The sequence below is a fragment of the Natator depressus genome, chromosome 3, assembly GCF_965152275.1.
Source record: "Natator depressus isolate rNatDep1 chromosome 3, rNatDep2.hap1, whole genome shotgun sequence".
Lineage (NCBI taxonomy): Eukaryota > Metazoa > Chordata > Testudines > Cheloniidae > Natator > Natator depressus.
The window spans coordinates 70047972-70060100 of NC_134236.1; the positions used below are offsets into that span (position 1 = coordinate 70047972).

General features: G+C 39.9%; 2 protein-coding genes across 3 annotated transcripts in view; one reads left to right on the forward strand and one right to left on the reverse strand.

Moving 5' to 3' along the window:
• Positions 1-12129, forward strand: part of ANKRD6 (ankyrin repeat domain 6) — a 157997-nt gene that overhangs the window by 41961 nt on the left and 103907 nt on the right. The gene's annotated exons all lie outside the window — the stretch shown is intronic.
• Positions 1-12129, reverse strand: part of LYRM2 (LYR motif containing 2) — a 126645-nt gene that overhangs the window by 1272 nt on the left and 113244 nt on the right. The gene's annotated exons all lie outside the window — the stretch shown is intronic.

Genomic DNA, 12129 nt, shown 5'->3' on the forward strand with positions numbered 1-12129 from the left:
CTTGCTAAGAGGAAAACAAAGGAGGAGGAGGAGGGGTGGAAAAGCCCCAAAACTCACAAAGAGGGAAAGTGGCAGCCCTGGGACCCTGCATTATCATAAGGAGAGAGCAGCAAATGAGTGCTTGCTGTCATCACATGTAAAAGATCCATGGTGAAGCACAGGAAACAAAATTATAATATCCTATTTGCATACACAGATATTTTTTCCTGGAAATGAGAAAATTTTGTTATATTGGCCTTGTCTATGTGAGAAAGCTGCACTGAATTTACTTAAATAGTAATTTTACCCGGGGTTTAATTAAACTGGTGCAAATCCATATGCCAACACTCTTATTTCATTTTCAAAATGTCTTTTTTTTTTTCAGTTTATCTTAAACCTATTCTTAATCAATTTAAGTTAAACCAGAATAACCCTGGCTTAACCCAAAGCAAGAGTGTCCATGCAGCCTTTTGCGTCAGTTTAACTAAATCAGTTTAAAGTCACACCTTAACTTAAACCAGTGCATCTTTCTCATGGAGATAAACCCCCTATGTTTGTTTCATCTGCTCATTAAAATCCACACTTCTCTATCCTCTACAATCACTAGCATTTACTATTTGATGTAATTGTCTTTCCTGATAGCGGTGAGAACCTTCTCTTTTCTACCCTAGTACAGAGAAATATATGGAAGCAGCAAAGGGCAGAAAGGAGACTTGCAATGGGTCTGAAGCCCAATTACAAATGGCACAGGATATTGGTAGATGCCAGGGGTTGGATATTTGTTTTCACTATGTTTCCAATGATTTTGCCAAGGAAAGAGAGATTAGAGACAGGATGATAGTTGAAAAGAGCTGCTGCAACAATAAGAAAACATGCTTACTTTAGCTCTCCAATTCACCCCAGCCCCTGCAACTAATTGTGTTAATTTACAGATGAATAATGATCTGTTCAACTTCCAGTTTTCATTTGAAAAAACAAAACAAAAAAAGCCTTGCCCATTCCTATGATGATTTGCCAGCTCAACGACACCTTACAAGTACAATAGTGAAATCCAGCTCAGAGTCCTGGCGTGGACTAATGTTTTAATCAGTGGGATGTATAGCACGGGTGCTGAAACAATTTGTATCGTGGGGGTGCTGAGAACCATTGAACCAAACTGTAAACTCTGTATATGATGGAATCCACTTCAAGCCAGGGGGTGCAGCTCCCCTAGTTCCAGCACCTATAATGTATAGTTTATTTTATGAGTTGGGTGAGCAAGTGTCTCAGAAAACTGGGAATTGGCCCTGTTTTCAGGGCCATCTTGTAGTGTGTACTAGTTTTATGGAAAAGGTGTTCTACCTTGTTTTTGTAAAGCATCCATCTGTAAGCTGTGGACACCTAAAAGAGCCTATTGGCAGTTATAATTTATGACAGGCTGGTTAAACACACGTGTTCCTCAAGGACCACTCCCCATCAAGCTTTTCATTGTGGAGAAGATAGAATGGCAGCACGCAGCAAAGTGTCTAGATGCTGCCCCCTGCTTCTTCACTCTCCCCACTTTCCCTCCCCCCCTTCGCTTCCCCCCCCCCCCCCCCCGCTGTACACGAGCACTCCCAACAGCCAAAGCCTTCCTATTCACACCTCCCTGGCCCTTCACCAAAATAGTCTCCTGTCTGGTTGCCCACGTTCTTTTCACCTTTCTATAACTGTCTTGGTTTTACACTTTGAAAATGTGGTCATCCTACTCATGACGCTGCTCCCGTTTACAAAAATTGTTGTGAAAGAAAGAAACATCACCTTTTTAACCTTTACATCTCTCTTTTTCTCAATGTATTGACATTTTGTTACTTTTGAAGCAGATACTCATGTTATATATGGTATATGCTAAAGATTAGGTACACCAAATTAAGAAATTATTTACAAATTCTGATGTGATAAAACAAGCTGTTAATATCTCTAAGTAGTTTGTTAGACATGCTGTAGAAACAACTTGATTCTAGCCTCCTTCCCTGAAGCTTGAGCAAATGACGTGCTGCAGGAGCAACTCAGCCAGTTTTGCTTGACCAGATCAGCTGGAGAGTCCTTAATTCTTTAACCTAATGGGCCCTGGGGATTCAGCTATTGACATGTAAATTGGTCTTCCTGAGTGAGAGTGGGCACAGGGGCGGTTGTCTCAGCTGCCCCTGTGTTGTGAGTGTCATTCATTTCATGCTCAGTGTCCAACACCAGAGGATGTTTTGCAAACACTTGTCTTTGTGAGGATTCACTGCTGCTTATCTGGCGTCGTTCAGTGCCACAGTACATCCCTGTGAGTACTATGCTGCAAACTACTAGGTTTTTGTTTGTACAAGTGTAATAATACAGGTACTGTGTTACTGCTCCTGCCACAAACAGACAAGACGACAGTACTTTTATTTAGATAGCTGAAATACTTTGTTCTTTACCCTTCAGAAGGAACCATTAAAAGAATTAAGAAGTAATTGAACGTATTTTTGTTCTTCAAACAATGGGCCATATTCTCTTCTTAGTTTTTTTTCTAGATTTAAATTAGGATAATTGACAGCTGAGTATGGCCCAGTATTTATTTGCACTATTTTGTAACATATTTTTTCATTTAAAAAAAAAAAGTTTTTGACTATATATGCAATTAAGGTGAAATTGTTCTTTCACCACAATGTTGTTGTTGCTGCAAATGTTCTGACAGAAAATAATTTGTATTATAATTTTATACATTTTTATCAGAACGTGTCCTTTGTCTGTTATCCTGTCACTTGCTATAGAAGGAGATAAGTTTGTTTGCAATGTTGTTGTAGCTGTATTCGTCTCAGAATATGAGAGAGACAAGGCGGGTAAGTTAATATCTTTTATTGTCCCCTGCAACAACAGAAGCTGGTCCAACAAGCTTCTGAGCTTCACAGACTTGAGAAAGAGCTCTGTGAAGCTCAAAAGCTTGTTGGTCCAATAAAAGATATTACCTCACCTTGTCTCTGTTATAGCTAAACTTGGCATTAGTTGCTGAGGGCCATCAGACAGAGAATTGAGGCAGGAGTATGTATTCTTACATGAACCAAACAAATGCAAAATTATTTCTGTAAAACAAAGATTATTTCAAAACCTTTTTGATAAAGAGATTCAGAACCAGTGCTGGTATTTTAAATAATCAGTCGTTAGAAAAATCTTGTTTTTGAGGAGGAGGAGTATAAAAAAGGATAAAATATTGTGGTTTGAGGGGAAGGAAAAGAAGAGAAAGAAAGGCAATATATATAGTGAATACACAAGCCATTTCCGTGCATATACTGATTTATTGCTGTCCTAGAATCATAGCCCTAAACGTGTGCATGTCTCAGCTGTTGTCTGTGAAAGTTAAATATAAATGTTTCATCTGTTTTTTTGGTACACGCTGTATATAATGGTGCTCATGAAGGTTAGGAACGGATACAACATAATACAGTGTACAACTTTATTTGGTTAAAGTTTACCTGAAAAGGAGGAATAAAAGGGAGGTGAGTATTTTTTGTATTTTTTTATGATGCAGGAAATAATCCTGAAAGAGTGTTAATTTCTGCTTGATTTTCACTTTAGAAATGGCTGAAGTATCAGAGCTTGTGTTTCCTGATTTTGCTGGAGATCTCCTGGAAGGAACCAGCATGACTGGAATGGAAATTTAGGGTTTGTCTTCACATATAGCGGCGCAGCTGCACTGCTGTCATGCTTTAGTGAAGATGCTACTATGCTAGGAGAAAAGGAGGACTTGTGGCACCTTAGAGACTAACAAGTCCTCCTTTTCTTTTTGCGGATACAGACTAACACGGCTGCTACTCTGAAACCTATTACTATGCTAGGGTGACCAGACAGCAAGTGTGAAAAATCGGGACATAGGGTAAGGGGTAATAGGAGCCTATATAAGAAAAAGACCCAAAAATCGGGACTGTCCCTATAAAATCAGGACATCTGGCCACCCTATACTACGCTGATCTTCTCCCATCAGTGTAGATAATCCACCTCCCTAAGAGGTGATAACTTTGTCGATGGGAGAAGCTCTTCCATCGACACAGAGCTGTCTATGTGTGGGGTTTAGGTCGTTCTAATTACTTTGCTCAGTGGTGTGGATTTTTTTCCACACTCCTGAGTGATGTAGTTATGCAGATATACGTCTGTAGTGTAGACCTGGCCTTATTCAGTTCTAAACTGAGGGTTTGGAGGGTGAAAGGAAGGATTTGGAACCTTTAGTAAACTGATCCTTCTTCCCAGCAATTAGGTATTTCACCACCAAAACAAACAGGATATGTCTGACTAAATGTTCCTTCCCCTCAACTGCTCAAGTTTCTCTACCTTTGTACTCTTGTGATGGCATAATCTTTCCAGTTCTTTAGTCAGTCATTTAGTCTTCCAGGAAAAGAAGGGAAGACAAAACCTGATCCGAGTTTCTAATTTAAAAAAAAGGCAGAACCTCATACAAAACAAAACAAATAAACAGAAAACTTCTCAGGCTTCTTGTATATGCTATATTAAAAAAAAAAGTAGAAAAAGGTACAGAACAGTTGTTTTTCTTCTGCAGGACACTTTAACAGTCGTTAACACAAACTTTAATCCAGAATATCTCACTGATTTAAATAATACTATTACAGAAATAATGAATAACAGAGAGAAATTAAGTAGTATAAGAAAGGGGGAAAAGATACATTTTTATCTAGGATTTGAAATGAGTTGGAAAGTTGATGAGGCAGAGAAATGATACAAGACTGTCCTAGATGACAGGAGCAGCAAATAAGAAGGCTTTCACGCTAACAGTGATGAGGTTATGTCGAAGGATAGAGAAGAGGCCAGCACTAGATGACATGGTCTGTGAAGCAGACTGGAGCAAATCCATTGTGGATATTAGGCACAGAGAAAGCAAATATTGAACTAGGTCCTGAAATATAGGGATCCAATTGAGTTGTTTAAGGATGTGGTTGATGGGCTGATGTGCTCATAGCTTTTAGTTAGAGCTAGTAATAGTTGGGCAAGCACCGTGAAAGCTTCGTCACAGAACTCTGCCAATGCACCTCTTTTCTGACCCAATATATTAATGTTATCTCAGCACTGAGTGTCTCTTGAGAAACTGCCAGTCATACAGTCATACAGAATTGTGCCAACATATATAATTTGGGGCAAATGTCCTGTGAGGATTAGGATGAGACTAGTATTTAACCGAATCTGATTTCAACCCAGATATTCCAAGTAGAAGAGCAAGTGCATTATCCCATCAAACTACCTAGCCCTATTAGTTATGTTTATTCATAATAAGAGAGTTTAGCAAAAACATATTTCCTCCATCTGCCCTTTCTATTCTGCAGAATGCTGTCTGTATTGTTTCCTATTTTTTATAATCCTCAAATGTCTGGCATAATGAGGAGTTTTTCCACTTTGACAACAAATGGAACATCTGCCATGTAAAATGGTGATCTGTTTTTCTTTTGAATGGAAAGCTTTAACGTACGCTTCTTCCAGTCTCAGGTTAAGTCCTTGGTAAAATAGACATTGGTGGATGTTTGATTGTTACAGTCTCCTTTCCTGCAACTTTTTCTACCCTCTTCTTTTTTAGAAATCAGAATTTTCGTCAGCTATTGGGAGGATTAATTCACAATACTGAGAAAAGAATGCTTAATAGTAAAGTTGAACATGCTAGAAATGACAAATGCACACAGCTAGAAAAAGCAAGCTATTTTCCCAGTAGGTGGGAAGGAGATTAAGTGAGCTGCACATTCACTTTCTGACATTGCTAAGGGAAGCCTCTGATGCACCTCATTGATTTTCTTTGACAAGTGAACATTATTTTTAATTTATAGTTTTGTTTTGCTTTCACATTTTTTTTTTTTTTTGAAAGTGTCTTGGGTGTTTGGAATATTTTATCTCAGCAGATTTAATTGTAGTGGTTTTCCTTTTCCGACCTCCCAAAGGTTTTCTGTAGTTGGTTGACAGTACTTTTGCAGGGAGATTATTATTTTTGTGTGCTGTGGTTTGTACAGTTATGAATTAAAGAGGCAGAGGTGTGTGTGTGTGTGTGTGTGTGTGTGTTTTGGCAATGGGGCTATGTCTTTAAAATAGCCATTTTAGTTAAGCTCTTAATCCCTGCCATTTTACTTAATCTCTTAAATGAGCCATGTAATTTATTGAATTAGGAACTACAGTTTTAATCTTCCATTGTATACCTTAGAGCACCTTTTGGTTTCTGGCAGCCCCAGTAAAACAGTCCTCTCTTACTCAGAGCATGTGAGTGTTTATGGGAACTCTCCAAGGGCTAGAGCCTAAAGAGTGTAGTGTGTGGGATGCTTTCAGTGCTTGCTTCCAAGTTTCTGGTACACAGAACACGCTACCAAGCATCTAGAAGAATCTGGTGGTGTACCACAGCACTCACAGTGACACATTGCAGTGAGGTCAGTTACAATAATAACCTGAAGTGTGTTGTGATGGTTCTCACATCAATGTGACATCAGTAGAAACTAGCCCAACAGAAACAATTTATGCTACTGTTAATACTATTAATTTTGTCAAGTACTGATGATGTGCTTCCCACTGTAAAAGACACTAATATAGATCCTGCTCCTGGGAGTTTACAAACTAAGTTAAGTAACGGACACAGATAAGGCAAGATGCACTGGTTGAACTACTTAATGATGATTACAGGCTTATTTTCTGTCTTCCCCCTTTTCAATAAATATCGTGTGTGTGAGGTGTAGTGAGTATGTGAGGCCTGCAGAGATGAGCCACAAATGGGCCTCTGTCACAGTAGTGAATTTAGCCAAAAATATCGATTGATGGGAGGCATCATTACCTAGAGATTAGAGAACAGTACTTGGAGGCAGGCAACTCAAATTCTATTCATAAGTACCATTGTCTTTCAGTGTAACCTTGGACAAGTTAATTAAACTCTCTTTTGACACTCTTATCTTTATTATTCCATTTTACAGATTGGGATAATACTTACCTTTATAAGTGCTTTGAAAACTTCAGGTGAAAAATTTTATATAAATGTAAAGCATCCTTACTAATACAGCCACAAGAATCTTCTACAGTAATCAGACCATGTATAATTTCGATGATTAATGCAGACTAATGCAACCAGTGCTCTGTTTAGATTAAGGCGACCTGCCCTCATTGATGGGCTCTCACTCATTTTACTTGCATGGAGTCTTGTTTTCTGTCAAAGTTTCAAAGTCTCTGTTTTTAAAAGTCACTGCCTATGAATGTGGTGCAGCTTCATAGGAAGTGAGGCCAGGAACCTCAAGTGCGTGTTTAATATTCATGGTGTATGTTTTTAAAAAAGCACTGCATGTTTTTAAAATGGCATCACCGCACGTGTAACAACTCATGGCACAGCTTTCTGTGCCCCATTTCTACCTATCAGCAAGAGTCTGTCTCTCTAAAAGTGAAAAGAAAAATCTTTTAAAAAAACAGAAGTAGTAGCACCCACACCAGCCCCCTCTCTCATGAACTGCCCTAGAGGGATTTAGAGTAACAGCCGTGTTAGTCTGTATTCGCAAAAAGAAAAGGAGTACTTGTGGCACCTTAAAGACTAACCAGTTTATTTGAGCATAAGCTTTCATGAGCTACAGCTCACTTCATCGGATGCATGCAGTGGAAATCCCCACTGTATTTTCCACTGCATGCATCTGATGCAGTGGAAATCCCCATTGTATTTTCCACTGCATGCATCCGATGTAGTGAGCTGTAGCTCACGAAAGCTTATGCTCAAATAAATTGGTTAGTCTCTAAGGTGCCACAAGTACTCCTTTTCTTTTTGCCCTAGAGGGAGTATTCAAGGGAATTGTGCCAATCTAACAAAACTCAAATAAATATTTCATCACCTTTTACTATTATCCTAAGATGAAGAGCTATTCTGTCCATTGTAAAGCATATTTACATTAAAATGAACACAGAAAGCTACTTAGGAACTACATATGATCCAACATCTAGCTTTTTAGAATGGACAGATGAGAGCGTGTTACACTATTCCTCCACATGCTATTTTGGTTAACAATCCAATTCCATGTCCAATTCAAAATTGTGTTTTTTATCTAAAAGCCCATAAATGGCTACAATCACTTTCTCCACCCCTCTCTGAAAGCTTCAGTCGGTGGTGGTGCTATACATCAGTGACTCCCAACCTTTCTGGACTACTGTACCTCTTTCAGGAGTCTGATTTGTCTTGCATACCCCAAAGTTTCACCTCACTTAAAAACTACTTGCTTACAAAATCAGACATAAAAATACAAAAGTGTCACAGCACATTATTACTGAAAAATTTTTAACTTTCTCATTTTTACTATGTAATTATAAAATAAATCAATTGGAATATAAATATTGTACTTACATTTTAGTGCAAGGGTGCGCAAACTTTTTGGCCTGAGGGCCACATCCAGGTGGGGAAATTGCTTGCAGGGCAGGGAGTTGGGGTGCGGAGGCGGAGTGTGTGTGTGGGGGGGGGGGCTCAGGGCAAGGGGTTGGGGCAGAGGAGGGGTGCGGGGTGTATGAGGGGACTCACAGAAGGGGGTTAGGGTGCAGGAGGGGTGTGGAGTGCAGGAGGGGGCTCAGGTCAGGGTTGGGGTTCAGGAGGGGTGTGGAGTGCAGGAGGGGGTTCAGGGCAGGGAGTTGGAGTGCAGGAGGGGTGCGAGGTGCAGGCAGGGGGCTTAGGGCAGGGTGTTGGGGGGCAGGGTACAGGAGGGGTTCAGACTCCAGCCCGGCGCCACTTACCTAGGGCAGCTCTGCGGTAGCAGCAGTGCGCACTGGGGCCAGGGCAGGCTCCCTACAAGTCTGCCCTGGCCCCATGCTCCGGGAAGCGGCCGGAACTACGTCCCTGCACAGCCCCTGGGGGAGGGGGGGCACAGGGCTCTGCGTGTTTCCCTCGCCTGTGGGTACCTCCCCCAAAGCTCCCATTGGCTGCGGTAACTTGTTCCCGGCCAATGGGAGCTTTGGGGAAGGTACCCACGGGCAAGAGCAGTGTGCAGAGCTCTCTGCCGTCCTCACCCCCACCCCCAGGGGCTGCAGAGACATGGTGTGACCACTTCTCGGAGCGGTGTGGTACCACGGGGGTGGCAATCCCGCGGGCCGGATCCAAAGCCCCAAGGGGCCGGATCCTGCTCGCGGGCCATAGTTTGCCGGCTCCTGTTTTAGTGTATATTATATAGAGAGCAGTATAAACAACTGATTGTATTAAATTTTAGTTTTTGCTAGTGCTTTTCATGTAGCCTGTTGTAAAACTAGGCAAGTAGATAGATGAGCTGATGTATCTCCTGGAAGATCTACCCATACCCCCAGGGATATGTTTCAGAGTAACAGCCGTGTTAGTCTGTATTCGCAAAAAGAAAAGGAGTACTTGTGGCACCTTAGAGACTAACCAATTTATTTGAGCATAAGCGTTCGTGAGCTACAGATCACTTCATCGGATGCGAGCTGTAGCTCACGAAAGCTTATGCTCAAATAAATTGGTTTAGTCTCTAAGGTGCCACAAGTACTCCCCAGGGATATGTGTACCCCTGGCTGAGAACCACTGCTATAGATACAGGAGCCCAAATCTGAACTCATGGGTATTGGGGCCTGGGTTTGCCTGATATTCCTCTGCCAAGAAATTCACTGCCATCACAGACCATGCTGAGCCTTGATTCTTGCAGCCTTGGCAAATGAGCTCTAAAATGCCCATGGCCATGTTAGTGACCATTTAGATGTAACTTTTTAAACTAGCTTTAATCCAAAGAGGAAGAGAAGAAAGTTTGGTTCTTTTCCAAAAGGATTTTACATTCTTCTAAATTTGGTCAGTGACATGGAGGCCCTATGGTGATGAGCACCCTATAAATGCTTATTAATAATAATAATTAATGAGTACTGTGTCTGCAGCATCATAAATTAAAAGCGAAACCCAATCTGAGCTCTAAAATTAGATCTAGGGAAAACTACCTTCCCAATTACATGACCTGCTACTCAGAATTGTCTCAGTGGAGTTTAGATTTAACTCCATTTAACTTCCATGGTAGAATGAAAGGGTAACGTGTCTGCTCCAGAGTTGTTGTCATCTGAATACAGGAAACATTTTTAAACAGTCATGTCTATTTTTTTGTCCTGCTTTCCACCTCATTGCTTAAGAAAGGCCAGATGGACAAAGATTAATTTATTTGCCTATTTGCCATGGTTTTTGATAAACAGTTTTGTTTTGGTCATTTGTTTCACAGTGATTAAAAGACAAGACTAAATAACTTTATATCAGTGATGGTTTTGACAACAAAAATCCTTAAAAGTGGAGCACTATATCTTTTGTTATAGAACAACTATATTTTTGTTCTGCTTACATAAAAAGGACATAAATTATGATGTTTTACTATAAAAACAGAGGTGCTCTCCTAGTGTTCTGCTGTATTTTTACTGGCAATTATATAAAAAGAAATTTGACAAAACAGCTACAATCACTAAACATTGCACCATACTACCAATATACTTACAATCATATGAACCCTGCAACTGAGCTCTGTTTTAGCTCTCTTTCATAGTACTCTATCTTGAAATAGTTGAGCTAATACCAAAAAGCACATTCTGCTTTTGTTACAGCCATATCTCCCATTCAAGCACATTTGGAACATAGGTACATGAGGAATTTGGAATATAATATTAGATTTTAACCTACGTATAACAGACTCAGATGCATCCGATGAAGTGAGCTGTAGCTCACGAAAGCTTATGCTCAAATTGGTTAGTCTCTAAGGTGCCACAAGTACTCCTTTTCTTTTTGCAAATACAGACTAACACGGCTGCTACTCTGAGACTCAGATGAAATCACAAATTAAAACAAATTTCCTTCCATTTCTAGCTCTCATATATTAGTAGCTATACAAGAATTTGATTCTACTTTGTCCCTGGTGTGTGTGTGTGTATGTATGTTGCAAATTTTATATATATATCAGATGCTGTGGTAAAGTACAACAGTCTCAATGAGATAAGGAACCTATTATTATGTCACCTGAACAATAAAAAATAGGTTTAATTCCTTATCTCATTGAGACTGTCGTACTTTATCACAGCATCTGATGAGATAAAGAATTTGCTGCTATTGTTTAATTAAATGCTTGAGGATGTGAACGAATATTTCAAGTTGTTTTTGCTTCTCCTGGTTTGTAGCCAACAAAGTCTTCTGGATGAACAAAGCCCTCTAGACTGCCTGTTATGTAGATTAATTGATAGCTTTCAGTTTATATTAGTTCTATTTATTCTGCTTGAATGCTAGTTCAAAGCCCTTAATCACTTATCTTGCAAAAAGAAGAGAGTCAAAAATATATAAAGCAAATATATTCCAGCTCATTAGGTGGGTTTTAGACAAGTAGATTATTTTTTCTTTTTGAGAACATTGTATAACATGAAAGGATTGGAGTTAAAATGACAGAAGTTGAGGTTTGAAGTTTGTCTTTAAGCTACTGCATTGTACCTTGGTTATGCAGATCTCAGAGTAACAGCCCATCACCTGGATCATTGAGAAACTAGACTAAAGAAAGTACTAGGAAATGTTGTAGGGAACAATTCTGATCGAATAGCTCTCTTCCATCTCCTGTTTCTTTGATTCCTTTAAAATGCGTGCTACTATAAGCATGCATTGTGGGTGGAATTTCACACTTAACTGAATTTCTTGTCTCTATCTTTTAGAAGTCTAGTAGTATAGTGGCATGTTGAGTGTCTTACAGATTTAACAGCATATGTCTTATCATTTCTAGAGGCTTAGTTGGCCATAAATTTGAAGAGTGACTTTTCTCAGGGGAGTGTTTTCTATATCTTTATAATTTGTCCAACATTTTAATATAATTCTCTTAACTGCATGCACTCTGTGATTGTCAGTAAACATTATGTCCCATGCTAAGATTCTGAAATTTTAGGAGATCTTGTCCATTTTAAAATTCTTTTCAGGTGTCAAGTACAAGTCTCCTTATCACCAGCAGAACCCCAAGGAGGGAATAACTTAATCAGTTGATCAAAATGTCTTCCTTTACTTTGTGACAGCCTATGGCCCAAATTCTGCTCCCTTCCGCAGGCACGTACTGCCCAAAAGGCAGTGGAAAGGGTGTGCAGGATGCCAGGATACTACACAGCAGGATCTGAAGCCCCAGTATGCCTCACAACTGTGCTCCACAGGGAATCCATCCACATGAGTGC